General features: G+C 39.2%; 2 long non-coding RNA genes across 2 annotated transcripts in view; one reads left to right on the forward strand and one right to left on the reverse strand.

Moving 5' to 3' along the window:
- Positions 1 to 310: 310 nt before the first annotated feature.
- LOC307193339 lies at positions 311 to 8,726 on the forward strand. Its single transcript, XR_013830303.1, has 3 exons — positions 311 to 413; positions 3,181 to 3,309; positions 8,686 to 8,726. It is a non-coding gene; the product is annotated as an uncharacterized lncRNA (long non-coding RNA).
- LOC307193338 overlaps positions 2,303 to 20,875 on the reverse strand; it is a 61,582-nt gene continuing 43,009 nt past the window's right edge. The window contains exons 2-5 of the long non-coding RNA XR_013830302.1: positions 11,812 to 11,916; positions 5,858 to 5,984; positions 3,729 to 3,824; positions 2,303 to 2,321 (exon numbers count right to left, since the gene is read on the reverse strand). This is a non-coding gene — a long non-coding RNA (uncharacterized lncRNA). The remainder of the gene's footprint in view (positions 2,322 to 3,728; positions 3,825 to 5,857; positions 5,985 to 11,811; positions 11,917 to 20,875) is intronic.

Raw genomic sequence — 20,875 nt, forward strand, 5'->3', positions numbered from 1 at the left:
TTATTTCTGGTTCTTACATCTTGTACTCTAGAAGCTCAAACTGATTCTAGGAGTTCGATAGCATGTTCTTTTCCTGATCTTCTTCCATTCTGTCCCTAGAATTCACATTCCTAAGCTAAAGTGTCTTCCTTCTTTGGCTATAAAGCCCAGATTCTTGTTACTGTTAATCTAGGCAAATACAGGAGGAAACAGTTACGGGGCAGGCTGCTTACACTAACATCATCTGAGCCAAAGCCCTGTCACCAGCAGGGCTCTGGAACGTGGGGTTTACCTCGCTTTCAGCTTCTTCAGAAGAGTGTGGGCCTGTTGCTGCCGAGATGGAACTGCTCAGATACAGAGTCTGATCTGTGAAGACTGGTGTCTTCCACTGACACTGGTGTCAACCAGCTCGCGAGCAACAGTGGCTTAACGTGGTAAGAGTTCATCTTTCTTCCTGCCTACTTTTATTTATTTATTTTTTAAGGTAGGTATTTGCTGGCATTGGTTCCAGTCCTTAATGATGCTGAGTCCATAATTTCTGGAGTTTCCCTGTCCTAGCTTTTTCATCTGTGGTTGCAGAGGCCACGTGATACGGGCTATTACATCAGACTGAATGCAGAAGCAGATATGAATTATCACAGTTAGTGAAATACAAAATAGTGCCATTCTATATTTATATATTTTTGCTTTGGAAAGACATTTTTAATGCAAACATTATTTCCGTTAATGACTTTATCGCTATTTTTAAATAAATGAAAAATAAAAATTATAAATGTTTCAGATTTAACTTCCAAAATAGTAAATATTTAATCCCCAAAAGGAAAAGGATTTGGGGGAATCCTCAAGAATTATTAAAGTACTTGAGGGTCTCTGAGACCAACACACTTGAGGAAAAGCTGCTGTATGGAATAAGCAGCTTTCGTGCTCATTGTGTATCACACCTGCTTTTCTCAGTTTATCATTTGGCTACTGTTTATTGTGTTTTTAGTTATGGGAGTTTTATGGTTTTTATGGAGTTAAATTTGTCAGTTTAGTCCCTATATAATCTCCTCTGTCTTTCTACTATTCTCACGTGTTTCTTCTTTCTGCTTAAACATTATCTGATATTTATATTTTTAGTGCTTAGACATATTAATATATGGATATCACTCTTTTCTCCCCACAGCCACTTCAACGTATATGTCTGAACATCATATTGAATGTCATCCTTCTGCACTCTTTTCATTTGATAAATTCCAATGTATAATCAGTATTTTAAATAACCTCTGATTTTCCCCCTAGCCTTTGGGTATTTCTCTGCTAGAACCAGACAGACAGCTCTCATTACCATAGCTTTAAAATAAGACTTTGACACCCACCTGCTTTCAAAAGTGCTCTTTCTTCATTTTCCTTTCCCCTAATTGTCCTGATTATTCTCATCTACTTATTTTTCCACATAAAATTTAGCATAACTCTCAAGTTACAAAAGATATACAGTAATACGGTGATGGGAACTGCATTGAACAAAAGAATCAACTTCTTTATATTTCTGAGTAGTCTAGTAATCCTAGCCATTAGTTTGTCTTCTTATGTGTAGTCAGTAAGTTTATATATTCTTATAGGTCTTGCATTTTTGTGCTAGATTTATTTTTAGGATCTCATTGTGTTCTTTCTAACTTTCTAAGACTATATGGTTAGACACTTAAAGATCTCCATTACTGCAATGCCACAACCAACCTATTTTTAGTGTCCCTGCCATCATCATTCCCAGTTTTAGGAACTTTTTGATCAGTTTCTCCTAGGGGCTTTCAATTCTTCTGTCTACACTTAACATCATGTTTGTTAATCTTTCATCATCATCCTCATCATTGTCATTTTTTTTTTGCTATTCATCTTTTTACATTTTCTGTCATGCATGAGAAAATCTGAGAGGGAGTAATATTCATCTTTCTAACCTAAGTTTTCAGAAAATAGTTTCAAAATGAACTACTATTGCCCTATATCCCAAGGTATCTCTATTTCTGGGATCTGACATTTTTTCCCCCCAGCTTCCCAACAGATTTTTGAGGCAGTTCTTTTCCTTTCCATTCTAGAGTTTCTTAAGATTGGATTGCTCCAAAGGGAACTGAGCGGCTGTACTGGGTGCAACGGATGATGTGAACTTTATGGACTTTCCTGGAGTGAAGGGGAAGTAGATATAGCGAAACTTGTACAGAATTTCAAAAATTATTTTCTTAGTTGTCACACATCATGCAAAATTGTCTGGCCTAAACTACTGGATTATCCAGCCCTTTTGGAGAATATGTAAATTTGGATACTTTACCCAAAACTTCAGATGTTATTTGAGCTTGATATAAGTTGCCCTGAAAGAAATCATTTTTAAGGTTAGTTCTCTTGCTTATGGGACAAAGAAAGAAGCATATATTTTTGAAGCTTTATCATTATTATAATGTTCATAGCAAGCACCATGAGGTCTTTCATTTAACTGTCTATTTAACTCGATTAATGTTAAAAACAAAACAACAGCCCAAACTGGAGTCACTTATGCTAAAAGCCCCACATCACCCATGTGGGATTTGGCTTAAAATTATAGTTTCAGCTTTCTCAGAAATATACTCTTAAGGCAATCAGGGTAATCTGTATGATAGGGGCCTGCCATCCCATAAAGGAAAGAAACTTTGCAATAACCAACTACTGTTTTTTGCCTAGTATAACTTCCTTGTTCCTGCTCCCTTCTCTCTAATTCTTTCATTTTGTACAGTTCCCCAGAGCTTTTCTCGAGCTGCTAGATTGGATGCTGCCCAATATATGAATCATTTAATACAGCCCATAATGTCTTTAAATTTTATTTGGTTGGATTTTTTTGGTTAACAGTTTGAAGGTGCTGATGGGATCCAAAGAAGACTTCTGACAGCTTTGGTGACAACAAGAAACACGGCTGTTGGTACCCAAAATCTAGCCTCCGTTGCCTGAGAACTCAGTCTACTGATCCTGTGCCTGAATTGCCTTTCCCGATGGCCACGTCGGTAGCCTTACCAAAACCCTCATATCTACCCTTGAACGAGGACCTCCATATGGACTCCTCCTAGGGTTGATGGGAGTCTGAGAAGTTCTCTGGTAAACTGCTAGCAATTATTCTTGTAAACAGCTAAGAGGAAACTAAAATGAAAATTAATGAAAACCTTGGGAAATTCTGGTAGATATCTGTGTTCCACTCCATAGTTCAAAGCCCACTCGCTCTGGAGCCTGCAGACGGGATCCTGGGAAAACTGGCAGAAGCCCGTGACGGGTGAGAATCCTTACCAGAGTCGGCGCTTCTGAATCTCGGTAGTATGCAGTCATGAGATGAAGGTAAATTTTCATGTCATCTCCCCTTTAACAAACCCAGCCCTATTTGTTATTGACACTTTCTCTCCCAGGGACAACTACTGCCATCTGATTTGTCTCATTTTGTGTCCTGAGGGGAATTGGTCTAAGTCTGTCTGTCTTTCTTTGGCTGTCTTTGGGAGTAGCTCTGGATCTTGGGAGGGTAGTATCTTCTGCACCCTCTATGGGGACACCTCTTGCATCCATGGAGTTGTTCAGTACTGCCAGGAATATTTACTATTTGTCCCAGCTGAAACCTGACAAGACATCTGAAATGATTTTTTTTTTTAAGTAGCTCTATGGTTAAAAGCATGATAGGAATTTTTTTTTAGGCCTTCTCCCCTAAACTAAAATGAACCTATGTATCCAGAGGGAAAGAAAAACATCCCAAATTTCCATCTTACCTGAAGATCTTATCCCTGACATAAAGCAGCAGGTTGGAGATAACACAGTTGGATGGCTGGGTGAGCCTTTGAGGTCATTCAGGTTGCAACCCGAGTCTATGAGGAATTAAAAACAACTGTGTTGGTTTTATAAAATGAGTCTTAACAAGACTCCATGCATCTCTAGAAGCAATTCAAAACCCACCTAACCTTTTTTAACCAATCCACAAACCTCCCCTATTCATCTCAAGAGGCTTATAGATGTAAAAGATGTGGACGTAGGGAACAAAAGTCCTTGCAGTCTTTCTCTGTGCCTTTTGGGATGTAACTATTTTACCTAGACTTCTATAGGAACCAAGGTAATTCTTATTAAAAGCAAAAAACCTAGTGATTTTAAAACTAGGCCCCTGAAAAATCTCTACCACAAATACTAGTGAGAGGTTTCAGCCATCTGAGCAGGTAACCTTATTACGTATGTCAAAAACACAATTTAGATCCAACTGTTCTTTTATAAACTAGTTCTTTTATAAGCATTGTCATACTCATCTCCTGTCTAAAATTTTAAAACAAAAGCTATAAGATCTCTGTGCCTGGCTATAGGTCTATATGTATAGTTACAGATGTGCGATTTTTATCTACTTCTAGATAGTATTGCCAAAATTAATTTGTAAAGAGCTTTATTTAACTGACTTAAAGACAAAGACTGTATAAATTAAATATACTTTCAGAAATAAAAACTAATCAAGTGTTTTTCAAGTTCACATGACCTAGGATAATCTTCAGTAAGCAAAGTAAACAAAAGCTAGTTTGTTTGTTGTTTAAAAAAAGCAGGTATTGGGCTTCCCTGGTGGCACAGTGGTTGAGAGTCCGCCTGCCGATGCAGGGGACACGGGTTCCTGCCCCGGTCCGGGAAGATCCCACGTACCGCGGAGTGGCTGGGCCCGGGAGCCATGGCCACTGAGCCTGCGCGTCTGGAGCCTGTGCTCTGCAACGGGAGAGGCCACAGCAGCGAGGGGCCCGCGTACCGCAAAAAAAAAAAAAAAAGCAGGTATTTTTTACAGTTATCAGCATTAAATATTAAATGAAGACTTTCATTCTACCTAGGTTTACTAAAAGTCAGATAAACTCATGTCATCTCACTATAGAACTTGTCAGCAAGAGAGGTAACTTAAGATGATAGTTAGCGGCTTAATGTCTCATAGAAATTTTCAGGAGTAATCTAAACATAATTGTTAACAAGTAAATTAAATAGATGTAAGAAAGATAAAAGTTTATAAATAACTTTTCAACAATAATTATGCTTTATGATATATCTACTTAAAAATAATTTCCAAAATCTTTTTGGTAACTTGAAGCATTACAGTTACACTGAGATAAATTAAATGATAGATATTTACTGAATATCTTGATCATTTACAAATAAGATAAACTAAGCGTAAGTTTACTTTTGGATTCATTTTAGTGGAACTAAAGATATTTGGGTCTTTTAGTAAACTGGTTTTCTTTCTGTTACATTGAAACATTTACTATGAGAAAGAATATACTTCTAGAAATTATGATATCAATAAATTTTCTGATCCAGAATGCTAGTATAACAGTTCACAATTGCTTTTCAGTTTTCACTAGGGATTAAGGATTCTAAGGGTTAAGAATTCTAATCAAGAGGGAGGAGACAAGATGGCAGAGTGGAAGGACTTGAGCTCACCTTCCCTCATGACAACACCAGAATCACAACTAACTGCTGAACAACCCTCAACAAAAAAGACTAAAACCTACCAAAAAAGATCCCCTACATCCAAAGACAAAGAAGAAGCCACAACAAGAAGGTAGGAGGTGCAGTTCCACTATATAATCAAATTCCATACCCGCCAGGTGGGTGACCCACAAACTGGAAAACAATTATATCACAGTGGTTCTCTCACAGGAGTGAGAGTTCTGAGTCCCACGTCGGGCTCCCCAGCCTGAGGGTCTGGCATCGAGAGGAGGAGCCCCCAGAGTATTTGGCTTTGAAGGCCAGAGGGGCTTGAGTGCAGGAACGCCACAGGACTGGGGGAAATAGAGACTCCACTCTTGGAGGGCGCACACAGGTTTTCACGTGCGCTGGGACCCAGTGCAAAGCAGTGACTACATGAGAGCCGGGCCAGACCTACCTGTGGGTCTTGGAGGGTCTCCTGGGGAGGCAGGGGTCAGCTGTGGCTCACTGTGTAGGCAAAGACACTGGTGGCACAGGCGCCAGGGATTGAGCTCTCCCGGAAGTTGCCATTTTGGCACAGAGACCTAGAAGAAACGAACAAATTCTTAGAAAGGTACAACCTTCCAAGACTGAACCAGGAAGAAATAGAAAATATGAACAGATCAATCACGAGTACTGAAATTGAAACTGTGATTTAAAAACTTACAGCGAACAAAAAGTACAGGATCAGGTGGCTTCACAGGCAAATTCTATCAAACATTTACAGAAGAGTTAACACCTATCTTTCTGAAATTAGTCCAAAAAACTGCAGAGGAAGGAACACTCCCAAGCTCATTCTACGAGGCCACCATGACCCTGATACCAAAACCAGACAAAGATACTGCAAAAAAAGAAAACTACAGGCCAGTATCACTAATGAACATAGATGCAAAAATCCGCAACAAAATACTAGCAAACGGAATCCAACAACACATTAAAAGGATCCTACACCATGATCAAGTGGGATTTATCCAGGGATGCAAGGATTTTTCAATATCTGCAAATCAATCAGTGTGATAATGCCACATCAACGAATTGAAGAATAAAAACCACATGGTCATCTCGATAGGTGCAGAAAAAGCTTTTGAGAAAATTCAACACCCATTTATGATAAAAACTCTCTAGCAAGTGGCCATAGAGGGAAGCTACCTCAACATAATAAAGGCCATATATGACAGACCCACAGCAAACATCATTCTCAATGGTGAAAAACTGAAAGCGTTTCCTCTAAAACCAGGGACAAGACAAGGTTGCCCACTCTCACCACTATTATTCAACATAGTTTTGGAAGTTTTAACCACAGCAATCAGAGAAGAAGAAGAACTGGAAGGAATCCAAATCGGAAAAGAAGAAGCAAAACTGTCACTGTTTGCAGATGACATGATACTATACATAGAGAATCCTAAAGATGCCACCAGAAAACTCCTAGAGCTCATCAATGAATCTGGTAAAGTTAGTTAGGATACAAAATTAATACACAGAAACCTCTTGCATTTCTATACACTCACAATGAAAGACATATGTGGAATGTAAGAAAAACGATACAAATGGACCAATTTACAAAACAGAAACAGACTCACAAAGGTAGAAAATCAACTTATGCTTACCACAGGGGAAAAGGTGGCGAGGGGAGGGATAAATTAGGAGTTTGGGATTAACATATATACACTACTCTATATAAAATAATCAACAAGGACCTACTGTATAGCACAGGGAACTCCACACAATACTGGGTAATAACCTATGGGAAAAGAGTCTGAAAAAGAATGGATCTATGTGTACCACTAAATCACTTTGCTGTACACCTGAAACTAACACAATATTGTAAAATCAACTATACTCCAATATAAAATAAAAAGTAAATTTAAAAATAAAAAGACCTCAAAAATCAAATTATACTTTACTGTGGAAAAAAACTACTTAGAAATAATAAGGGTGAAAGGAAACAACTGTGTATGTTAAGTGGGCAAGGGAAGTAAAATAAGTGGTGGCTGCAAAATGAGAAGATAACAAAAAGCACGGGACAAAGTCTGAATGGAGACAAAACAGTGTAGAAAGTTTGTGCAAAAGCCAGCCTGGGAAAGGAATTTTATGTGTGCTCAAGCTGGCTAAGATTGGGATCGATTTATTTTTTAAAAATGAGTTTTAATATCAAAAGTACATCAATACCAAAGTAGAATTTGGTTTTCTGTTAAAAAGAAAAAGTTTTCTTAGACTTCTGACCTGCTTTCGATAACAGATTGTAAAACTTCCTTACCTTTAAGGAATCTACCCGGACTTTGTATCTCATCCAGATTTACAGTGCTTTGTGTTGTCTTTATCAGGTCTGTGATTACTTAAGAAAACTGGATCTTCTCAATATTACAACAGGTGAAGTTTAATTCACAACTGTGTTCACAACTTCTATTGTCACTCTGGTTAAATATATTATCAAGTTTTGTTTTGTTTTTTTTTGCGGTATGCGGGCCTCTCACTGTTGCAGCCTCTCCCGTTGCGGAGCACAGGCTCTGGACGCGCAGGCTCAGCGGCCATGGCTCACGGGCCCAGCCGCTCCGCGGCATGTGGGATCTTCCCGGACCGGGGCACGAACCCGTGTCCCCTGCTTCGGCAGGCGGACTCTCAACCACTGCGCCACCAGGGAAGCCCATATAATGAAGTATTATTTCATAATGATCTGTAATCCTGTCTAATCAAATATTCAAACCTTTTGACATTCCCAAAATTTTAAACATGAGATAGGTACGATAATACAAAACTTACTAGTTTATAAAAGAACAGTTGGATCTAAATTATGTTTCTGAGAGATGGAATAAGTTAAGATTACCTGCTCAGATGGCTTAAAATTTTCACTAGTATTTGCGGTAAAGCAAATTCTAAATTTGTGACTTCAAACTAATTTTGAGATTTCCCAGTGCACCCCTGGAAAATCTCAAAGGGTCTGTCTCTGGTAAAATATTAAAATAATTAAGTTTATTTATTAAATTATATGGGAAGCATTATCAAATAAAATGATGCTAAACCTTCTTAGGTTTTATTTGTATAGATGCATATTATTAATAAAAGTGTTCTAGAAATTGTACAAGATTCCTAGAAATCGGATATATCCTGATATAATACTGTCAGTCATAACTGAAGTTATCTATACCACAGAAATAACCAAAGTTTCTTGTCATTTCTGTAACCATGAGCATTTTAAGTCTTTTGTTATTGACATGCAGTTACTGTTTTACTTTGATGCTTTTGCAGAACTGAAATTCATGGAACGGACCCTACTAAGTACTCCTGACCACTGACACCACTGTCACATTACAAGGTGTTAAACCTTAGCTGCATATTGAACAACTGATGAAGGCTCCACCTGACATCTGATTCTGGGCAAAGTCTGGAGACCTCAAAATCAAATAACTGACAAGGAAGAGAAATAGCTAACACAGAGGAAGACTGCTTCCTCCCAAGACTGTGGCTCACGAATATTTCTTTTCATTCCTCCTCCTTTCTCTGACCGTTCTTTTCCTAATGCTTACACTAGTAAGGTTTCGTGATTATTTTGTTTACCTTTTGCCTTGCTCTGATCTGGAAAGATAATTTCATTGTTCATATATCTCAGGCCATTGCGAAGGTGGGTAAACCAACCTCCAGGCGACTGTTGGATTTGCCACAATGCCGGTGACGGTAGTTTTGCCCGTCACAAAGTTCTCCTTGATTGCCAGTGCCTCAGTTTCCCTGAAATAAACAGCCTCCTCTCTTTTGTATCAGACTCTCTGACTCTGGACATCCATTTCCCTGTCTCTGCTTAGCAGCCCCAAACCCTGGGAACCTTGTGTCTAGGCTTTCTACAAACCTCCCGTGTGGTCTATAGAACCTCAAACTGTACTAGCCTCCATGGCTGTCATCTTTCCAGTCCTGAGCCACAGACTCGAATGCAAAGTACCAGGAAGCATTCATAATTCAAACTTTGCTTCCTTTGGCAGATCCCTATTCCCCTGGCTAGGAGTAAGAGAAAATAAGGCTGTGATCAGGAATCTCTCCTTAACTCTTGGGGATACTGCAGAATCTACTGCTAAAGCAAAATCCCTAGTAAAATCCCACAGCAAAATCTCTGGCCAAAGTTGTTCTTAATAATAAGATAACCTTTGGTTATCTTTTTCAGCTGAGTCAGGAGGTGTTTGTGCCATGGCCATCCACCACTTGCTGCTCTTGGATTGACACCTCTAGGGAAGATGACACTCAGCTACAATACGATCACTGAATAAGCCAGTTGGCTTGAAAAAGTGACTCCTTCATTCGGGTCTTTCTTTGACATATTTGATTCCGAGTGGTTTGGGTCTTGGGGACCCATACCTGAAGTACAGCCCAAACATTGGGAATTATCCTGCTTAGAATGATCAAAGCAGTCTCCCTGGTGCACTGTATTCTCTCAAAAGCTTTAAATGCATGCTCACAGCTGATAATCACCAAATAAATAATCACCATAAGACCAGAACTGCAGAAAAGGAATGAGAATGACTAACTTAAAGACTGTGAACCTGACCCTGTGACCTGTGAATGCTACTCAGAGACTCAGCAAAAAGCTGTGAGAACTCCAGAGCAGCAGCTGGTCATGGTGCTGATGCCTTAAGTTTTGATCACATCTCTCAGTTAATCTGAGAGTCTGGTCAACAGTGCGCAGCAGGGTGGGGGTTGAGGGGGAGGATTGTTACAAACAGCAGAACCAAAATGGGGTCACTGACGCTAAGCCCCATGTCACCACACTGAGACAATCACAGCTCTGGCTTTCTCAGAAATAAATCTTAAACCAGTGCCTCAAAAATCTCCTGATTGGCACTAGTAGGTAATCTGCTGGATAGACCCCCTGCCATCCCCTAAAGGACGGTAACCTTGCAATAACCAACCTGATATTCTGCCTAGTATAACTGCCTCCTTCCTGTTTCCCCTGCCTGTAAAAATTTTTCAATTAGCACAGCTCCTCAGAGCTCCTTTTCATCTGTTAGACTGGATGCTGTTTGATCATGAATCATTAAAGCCAGTAAGATTTAAAAACTTACTCAGTTTTGGTTTTTTAACATTAAGAATCCATGATGGAGGAAGTACTACTCAGTAATAAGGGGTCATGTTAGGCACAAAGAATTTAAGTAAAAGTATTTTTAAAATAGACATATGGCTGCAGAAAATAATCCTGTCCCTTCTAAATCATTGTGACTTGGAGAAACATCCAAAGGATACTCCAAAAGAAAGAACTTCTCATTATGATGGGTAAAAGTAATAAAGAATATTAAATTTTATTTGGGATTCTCTACTTTCAAAAGTAGGCACTGGCATACTTTTAAAGTTTCTATCAAACAGGTCACTTTTAAAGTTAGAGCTTAAAGACAAACTATTTTTAAAGTTCACTCATTTTCTAAATAAATGACATTACACATTATATAAAGATATACACACTAGTACAATGAGAAATTTACCATCCTCAGGAAAGTTAAGAGGTTTAGGTACATTAGCTCCTTGGAAACAGACTATTCAACTTCCATAATTAAAAAGAAATCCAACTCTGAGGTCTATTTATTATAGAAAAATTGATTCATAACTATAAGTGAAATTTGTGTTTCATTAAACAGCTTTTCCAAAGAATTGACTACTGTTCTAATGGCCTTGTTTACTTAAACAATTCAATTAGCATTTAATGAGAAAGAAAAGTTGTAGCCAATTAAAGACCAAAGTAATACAAACACTACATTTTCCAGCAATTAATTGATAACTTGCTTACGATGGGCTATCTAACAATTAACCAGGGGAACATTTCTAGGAAACAGAAAGCGTTAATGCAAATGTGTTCTGGACTAATTTGTTTCAAATCCATTTACCATATTATCTAATCTGGCATAAGCAGAAAACCTCTAAGAAAGATTAATATTCAAAAACACCTCTAAAGCCTCCTGGTGTTGGGAGCCCTAATTGTTTTGGCAACATAAATTGTTAAAGGAAGGAATTTCTAAGGGCATCCATCACAGGCACCTGAATAAAAACAGGAGAATAAAGAGTTTTCCAGATGTTTCCCTGTATGTTATAGACTGGCAGCTCTCAACCCATGTGACTATTGACGTACTCAAGCTGACATTCCCATGGCAGTGGTCGGGGCCATGCGTGGTTACAGGTGTCTTATCTAAACACCATCTCTATCACCAAGAAAGCATCCTGCAAGGGACTTTGAGAGGCATCATGAACCTTGACTCCTCCCTATTTCATGTTTAAAACGTCATTAATTTTTTTTTACCTTGACCTTTTAACACTTATTCATTCAAAATTGAATGTGGCCCACAGTGGCTCCCTGTGCTGAGTCATTACACAACTGTTAAGAATTGTTAAAATAGAACTTACCTTTTCAACTCCTACGAGTGGGATCCAAGATGTTCACCTCTTCAGGTAACATGTTGAGTGCTCATCCAACTGTCTGGCTGTTCAATTAGTCAATGTGACATTCGACTATTTAGAAGGAGAAAAGAAACACGGGCATGGTGTAAATGAAATATCACATCAGGGTTTCCTAAGCTCAGCACTACTGACATTACGGACAGGATAACTCTTTCTTGTAGAGGGCTCTCTTATGCACGGCAGGATGTTTAGCAACATTCTTGGTTTCTACCCACTCGATGTCAGCAGCAGCCCCCAGGATGACACCTAAAATGTCTCCAGACATTGCCAAATGGCCCCTGGGGGGCAAAATCACCCCCAGCTGAGAACTGCTGTCTAGACTGCCAACCAAGTATGCGCTGCTCATGTGCGCCTTGGGTGGCTGTGTTGGCAAAGCCCTGGGACCCAGTTATTCAGAGTGACATGGCATGTACTTATGATGATCAGTTCTGACCCTACTCAAGTTATTTTCTGAAAGAAAAGGAAAATCTTCATACAGTTTGAAAACCAAAGGCAATGGGCCATGATAAAATCACCTACCGCAGTCACGTTTTCTCTCCTTTCCAGGGAGAGCCAAATGAGGTATTTGACAAAAGAAATTCATAGGTTGCTAAAAGTTTTCGGTTCATTTTTTAGAGGCAAATTGAATCTATTTTCCTGAACGGTGTGGCATTAATCACCAGGAAAATGTTCGTACACGCAGGAGCTATCCCTATCCTGGGCTTTTGAAATACAGCAATCTTAAGTGTTCTGCGGGAAAACAAGTCTTGTGTTGACCCATAGTTCATCTACTGATGATATCATCTTCATCTGCGCAGACAGTAGAGATAAATTACATGAGTTCTGTTAAGGCTTGAACACCACCCATCTATCCCAATAGAACAGTCACAAAAAAAGATAATTTTTCTCAGTATCACCACTACCTTCAGTCTGTGTGAAATTATTACCTCCATACACAGAAAAGCAATGGACCTCTAACTATTTATTCCACTCAAGTTGTCAAACTGAAACAGAGTGAAAATGCCAATAATTTACAGCTAGGCCTTATTACACTTCTAGTATATCATAAATGGAAACCTAAACACATTATAGACAGCTTCCATCAATAAAAGAAATACAGCTGGCCAGGCTAGGGTGAACCAAAATCTGTGTGCACAAGCCCTCACCAAAAGGAATGCACATTTAAGTTTTCATTAAAGACACTTTTTCCATCACTTTTTATGCTCTTTTGACTTGACAATGTGGCTCTTTTATTTCTGCACCCCGAAGTGTCTAGCACTGGGCCTGGCACTGAGAAAGCATGAGACAAAAAATGTTATTTGAATAAATGGGTCAATAACAGCTAATTCTTTTTGTATCAGATAAGGTGGTAACATTATAATTACACAGCAATGTGACTCATACGTAGTGAAACAAGGAAAAACAAGTACATCTGTCATTTCTTTGAGTCTAAAAATTGAGCAAAATAAATTGACGTTGATGAAAATAAGAATCTGTTTCATAGAATTTTGTAAGGTACACAGATGTTTTGGTAAGCAGAAATCCAGGTGAGATTGAAACTAGAAAACTGTTCGATGCACTGTGTTTTAAAAAATATACTTTAAAATATCATTTTATAAAAACAATTTAATGTAACATATAATTGTAGAATACTTGGAAAATATAAAAACAGGTATTATTTAATTCTTGTAATTCTCCTAATTGCATTTCCTAGATTTAATAGAGTTAATTTATTGGTTCATTTTATGTAGAAATTGTTACAATTATTTCACCTAATCCAATAAATATATCTGATTCTTTAACAATATACTGGAAATGTCTTAAATAAACACATTCTTTTTTTCTTTTTCTTTTTTTTTTTTTTTGCGGTACACGGGCCTCTCACTGTTGCAGCCTCTCCTGTTGTGGAGCACAGGCTCCGGACATGCAGGCTCAGCGGCCATGGCTCACGGGCCCAGCTGCTCCGCGGCATGTGGGATCTTCCCGGACTGGGGCACAAACCCGTGTCCCCTGCATCAGCAGGCGGACTCTCAACCACTGCTCCGCCAGGGAGGCCCAACACATTCTTTTTAAGGGTTGTGTAAGATTTCACTAGAAGGTGTACTGAGAATGATAATCATATACCCATTACTGGCTATTGAGAATATTTCCATATTTCTCAGGTAAGAAAATATAATTGCTCACTATTACCCATGTATTTTGTGTACCTGGCACTTGGAATTACTATCTGCGGCTGTGTCTATTTTTAAGCATCTTGTTATATCTCTGTTATGGGTTGAATTCTGTCGCCCTCAAATTCACACTTTGAAACTCTAACCCCCAGTATCTTGGGACAAGTCCTTATTGAGAAACAGGGTCATTGCTGATGTTTTATGTTAAGACGAGGTCATACTGGAGTAGGATAGGTCTTCATGCCTGTATGACTGGAAGCTTATTAAAAGGGGAAATCTGGACACAGACACGCATGGAGGAGAGACAAGGTAAAGAGACGCGAGAACACGGCATCTACAAGGAGATGAGGAGAGAGGCCTGGAACAGATCTTTCCTCCCAGCCTCAGAAGGAACCAGCCCTACTGACACCTTGCTTTTGTACTTGTAGCCTCCAGAACTGTGAGACAATAAACTATAGCAGTTTAATCCACTCAGTTCATGGAACTTTGTTACCGCAGCCCTATCAAACTAATACCCCAACCAACACTGCAGAAGATTTCTTAGTCAAAACTCCTTTCTCCCTAGCCAGTCCCACACCTTCACTAGCACTTAAAATAGTTTTGTTAAGAATTTTCTTTTTAAGCTTTTACTATGTTTCATTTCCAGGTCGGTTTTCCTCTATTTTCCTTCGTCCAGCCCAGTCTTTATAGTGGGCATTTTCTCAACTTACTATTCCAATGGTGTTGAAATAATTAAAAAACAATAATAACAGTAGCTAATATTGAATACTTTCTATGTTCAGGCTTCATGCTAAATTAAGCTCTTTATGTTAATGATCTCCTTAATTGCCATGATGATGAACTCAGGGAAATGAAGTGTCATCTCCATCCTTCTTTTGTTTTGGTCGGTCATATAAGTCACGTCCTGTGCATTTCAGACATTCATTATATGTTGACAGCTTTGCTACTCTGGCCTAAGTCTTTAAAAATGATTATGCCCTGATGCAGAGTTTTAACTAGCTAAACTCTAACTACAGTGGTCCTCAGAAAAGTAGATTAGAATTGGCATTGGGGTGGCATTTATTCCAGGCAGGAGGGAGGAGTGTTCAGATGGCTGCAAAGCCAGAGAGGATGCAAATGTTGCTAAGTGAGTGATGGCAAGTGGCAAGGATAATTACGCTGGAATCTGAGGGCAGAGCAATAGACAGCTGTTGGGGTTTGGGGAGCAGAGAGCGGTGGAGGCCAGGGCAGTCGTGAGTGAGGTGGCTGGCTGGTGAGTGCAGTGAACAGGGCTGGACTCGGCAGACCAGGGCGGACCTGAGGGGTGGGCTGACTGGGCAGGGTCTGGGAACAGGAGGACTGGAGGAGTTTGTGGCAAGGCAAGGTGGGCTGTGTGTGGCAAGAAAAGACAAAGGGAAGTTAATGAGGGGAGGATGGGCCGACAGCAGTTCTGGATTTTTGTCACCTAGGTTGCAGCCGCTCGTTAATGCCGGGCTTGCTTTCGGGAGACAGCTTGTCAAAGCCTGATGTTAGCAAACGTCTCACATAAGCACCGTGCAAACACAACCAGGGTGGAGTTTAAGGGAGAAGGAAGTTTTTCTGTGTTTTGGTTTGCTGATAACAATCTATTTCTTACTACCAGTGAAGGGACTTGGATTTTACCCTTTGACTCTAATTGTGCTTTACTCTGAACTTTTTGAACTGTAAGGGACGGACCATCTAGGAACTGTGTGATCTCAGATTTACTGGGTAGGACGTCTGAAGAGGCCTAAAGAACTCTGGTATTTTAAATAGAGTGAAGCTCTGAAGTAGGTGGCGACATGCATTTATTAATTCATGCCAACACCACCTTCTCCAACAGGAGTGTCTGACCTCGGTTCAGTTAATGCTCTTTAAGATTCTGCACCCAATTCTGATGCACACCACCAAGCAATTCTCGAACATCAGTTGAACATCCTACAAGTGTCCACCTGGAGACAGCATCAGATTCTAAAGGTTAAGGCCTCAGTCCCACAACATTACCTCCACTTCAGATGCCAATCACAAGTCCAAGTTGTCACCTGTGCTTCTGAATGACTGGCTATGAATCAGAGGTTCCGACCACCCCCTCCTTGGGGTCAGTTAATTTGCTAGAGTAGCTCACAGAACTCAGGGAACCAGTTTACTCACTAGACTACCAGTTTATTACAAAGGATGTTAAAGGATTCACGTCAATAGCCAGATGAAGAGAGAAATAGGGAGACGTTTCCAACAAAGGACCTTCTGTCCTCAAGGAGCTCGGAGCCTGGCACAGTGGCATGTGGAAGGGTTCTGGTTCACCAACCTGGAAGCTCCCCAGTCTCGCTCTTATGAGTTTTTTTTTGAGGAGGTTACATTACATAAACCTGATTGATTAAATCATTGTCAACTGGTGATTGATTCAATCTCCAGCCCCTGTCCTTAGAAATCAAGGGATGGGCTTAAAAATGACAACCCTCTAATCATGGGGTTGGCTCCTCTGGCGACCAGCCCCCATCCTTAGGCACTTTCCAGAAGTCACCTCATTAGCATAACAAAAGACATTTAAGACACTCATCATTTAGGACATTCTACAGCTTTTAGGAGCTCTGTGCCAGAAATGAAGACTAAATATATATTTCTCATTATAAATCACACGAGCGTACTCTCTCTACCCGAAAGAGTTAATGCTGACTCCTGGCTTCTTCTTTCCTGCCAGCACAGCTGCTAATGTATTCTTCCAAGGGTGGGACATGGATATTTGATGCCTTCGCCGAGACCTTGCCTGTCTACTGCAAAAGACTGTGTCCAGTTATGTGCAACAAAATGCCTATTTACGCACAAGGCTAAATATCAATTTGGCTCAACTGCAGCTGAAGCAACAGCCATAATCCTGTGTGTGTTTCTTCTGGCAGTTCATCAATTACGTTTAGAACTGTCTAGCAGTAAAAGATTATGTGCTTGGATTTCTCTGGTTTGAAGTTCATTCATCTTAGATTCTGGCAGCCCTCCGTGTGCCGCCCGCTACTGCTATTCGCTACTCATTCCTTCTCTAATCACACCCACTCACAAACTAAACATTTTCGAAACATTAGCCAAATTTCTTTACCTATTGGGTATTGATGTTGTGTCCCTTTTCTTCACTCAGCAAGGATTTTCTACTAACCCAGGAATGTACAGAAAAGGATTTTATGAAGCTTTTGCTGGCTGATCATTCATCCGTTCATTTTATCTTTCAATCAAAATGCACTGAGTGATTTTTTGGTGGGGGGCTAGGTTCTGGGAATGTGGCGGTGAACAAAAACAGCCTTTTTTTAAGGTGGTACTTGCCAGGATGGCACTATAGTCTAGTGATAACAGCCGTGGACGTGAGGGTCCCCCAGGATTCCTGTCACCTCTATCTACTGCATCATCGCCCCAAGGCAAGACTTTCAAAGTCATTCAAGATATATAAACAGTTCTCTGGGGAACTTGGCAATTGCCAAGAGGAATGGTGGCACTGGTATAAAAAAGGCCTGGGACTGGGCGTTCCCAGGCATCGGCTTGTGTTCGCAATACAATCTGCTGGCATCTTACATGCAGTTGATTCCATCCCTTTGCATTTTCTCTGCTCTACACCCTGAGAATTGATCCACAGCAAAGGAATCCTTTTCAAATCAGAAAAGGTATGTTTCACAAAGGCTTCTTTTCCCCAAGAGCATGTGCAGGATCAAGGTCGAAGTTGATAAGTTCTACTTTGGTTTAACACTTGATAATGTCATTGTCTCCACAGGAAAGCTTTCGTGGTCTTAACACACAGCAGGCATGACATTTGACTATAACATCCTGTAATCTTGGATGCATTTTGCAGGAGCCTGTGCTTATTTGACCATTTAAGTTCTATGTAACTGTAAGGCTGGTGTTTCACCAGGGATTGACAGACTCTTTCTTCCCATCAATCCCACTGGGGTGTCAGGGGCCTTGATCAAGGCCAAGAGAAGAGCAGGCTCACCTTCTCCCCTAGCCCTCTCTTCCTCTCACAAAGTTCCTTTGGTGTGCAAGGCACTGGGGATAAAAAATGGATGAGACACAGCTCTGCCTAGTCTAGTGGGAGGACCCAGCAGAACGTACCTCGTTTTAACATAACGTAACAATTAAGAAAATTACAAATAATCGCAAAGACCAGAGTTTCGACTAGGACTTCAGGATAGGATGAGATTTAGTGATAGGAGAAGACCTGGGATAGGGAACTGTCTCTACCTATTATTTGATAATAAAAGCAGGTTTTTATACTTCCTGCAAATAAAAGCCATGTTCTGAAATAGATACTACAACAAATAAATATAGTGAAGCAACAGAGGGCCCGTGAAGAAAATCTGTGCAGATTTTGGTGTTGTGATGAGCACAGTGGTGGGAGTGATGAGTTCTTCCCTGAGATCCCCCCCTCTTTGGGACACTGACAGGTCTTGGCACACCCTCAAATACAAGGAGCTATTAAAAATAAAATAGGCTGCTTGGACAATCATAAAGGTTTGAGAGACAACCAAGAGCTATGGCAGGGTGGAACAAGAAGGTTCATCTCCTACACAAGGCTACTCCCTCAAGACTGAGAGAGCTGGTGGTTTTATTTCATGCATAGAAATCAACAAAGTGAATCTAGCAAAGTGAATAAATGGAGAAATATGTTTCAAGTGAAAGAACAAGATAAAATCTCAGTGGGGGGGGCATACCTAGAGTTAAAAGTAATGGTCATACAGATGATCAAAGAACTCAGGAAAAGAATGGATGAACACAGTGATAACTTCCACAAAGAAGTAGAAAATATGGGAAAGCACCAACTAGAAGTCATGAGCTGAAGAATAATATTACTGAACTGAAAAATGTACTAGAGTGGTTCAACAGCACACTAGCTGAAGTAGAAGATGGAATCAGTGAACTCACCCAGTTAGAGCAGCAAAAAGAAAAAGGAAGGAGAAAAAGTGATGATAGCTTAAAATACAGGTGCCCAAATCAAGCAGACCAATATTTGCGTTACAGGGGTCCCAGAAGGAGAAGAGAGAGTGAAAGGAGCAGAAAACTTATTTAAATAAATAATGCCTGAAAACCTCCCTAAATTGTGTGAGGAAACAGACATCCAGATCAAGGAAGCTCAGAAAATTCCAAGTAGGATGAACCCAAAGATGTCCACACCAAGACACATTATAATTAAAATGTCAAAAGTTAAAGATAAGGAAAGAATCTTACATGCAGCAAGAGAAAAATAACTTGTTATGTACAAGGGAACCCTTATAAGATTATGAGAAGACTTTCCAGCAGAAACTTTGCAAGCCAGAAGGGAGTGGCACAATATATTTAAAGTGCTGAAAGAACAAAAAAATTTCCAATGAAGAATACACTATCTGGCAAAGTAATCATTCAGAGTTTAAAGAGAGACAAAGAGTTTTTCAGACAAGCTAAAGCTAAAGGAGTTTATCACCACTAAACTACTCTCACAAAAAAATATTAAAGGGACTTCTTTAAACTAAAAGACCACTAATTACTAACAAAAAACATATAAAAGTATAAATTTCACTGATAAAGGTAAATACATAGTAAAGGTAGTGGGTTAATCACTTCTAAAGCTAATATGGAGTTTAAAAGACAAAAGTATTAAAAATAAATCTAAAGATAATAATTAGTTAAGGGATATACAAGATAAAAAGATCAGAGATGTGACATCAAAAATATAAAACGTGGGGGGAAGTAAAAATGTAAAGCTTTAAAATGTGTTCAAATTTATGTTGTTATAAATTTAAAGTAGACTGTTATAAGTTATATGTAAGCTTCACGGTAACCACTATGCAAAAAACTATAGTAGATATACAAAAAATAAAGGGAAAGGAATATACACATATCACTAAACAAATTTATTAAAGCACAAATAGAATAAAAGAAGAAGGAACAGAGAACTACTAAATAGCCCCCCCCAAAATAAAATAAATAATGAATAAAATAGCAATAAGTATATACCTATCAATAACTACTTTAAATGTTTATAGTCTAAATGATTCAATCAAAAGACAGAGTGGCTGAATGGAGTAAAAAAAAGATCCATTGATATGCTGCCTACAGGGTACTTCAGATGTAACGACACATACAGACTGAAAGTGAAGGGCTAGAAGAAGATACTCCCTGAAAATGGAAACCAAAGAAAGCTGGGGTAGCAATAATTATACGAGACAAAATGACTTTAAAACAATGACTAATAAGGGACAAGAAAGGTTATTACATGATGAAAAGGGATCAGTCCCACAAGAGGACATAAAATTTGTAAATATTTATGCACCCAACATAGGAGCACCTAAATATATAAAGCAAGTATTAACAGACCTAAAGGGAGAAATACACAGCAATAAAATAATGATAGGGGTCTTTAATACCCTGCTTACATCAATGGATAGATCATCCAGAAAATCAATAAGGAGACAATGGCCTTAAACAACATTTCAGACCAGACTAACTTAACAGATACATATAGAACATTCCATCCAAAAGCAACAGAATACACATTCTTCTCAAGTGCACATTGAACATTCTCCAGGATAGACCATATGTTAGGCTACAAAATAAATTTTAGTAATTTGAGAAGACACAGATCATATCAAGCATCTCTTCTAATCACAGTGGTTTAAAACTAGAAGTTAATTATAAACATAAAACTGGAAAATTCACAAATATATGGAAGTACTAATGGGTCAATGAAGAAGTAAAAAAATACTGAGGCACACGAAAATGGAAATAGAAAATACCAAAATTTATGGAATGCAGAAAAAGCAGTCTAAGAGGGAAGTTCATAGTGATAAATACCTACATCAAGAGATGAAAAATCTCAAATGCCCTAACTTTACTCTCAAGGAAGTAGAATA

Source organism: Stenella coeruleoalba, assembly GCF_951394435.1.
Source record: "Stenella coeruleoalba genome assembly, chromosome: 10".
Taxonomy (NCBI): Eukaryota; Metazoa; Chordata; class Mammalia; order Artiodactyla; family Delphinidae; genus Stenella; species Stenella coeruleoalba.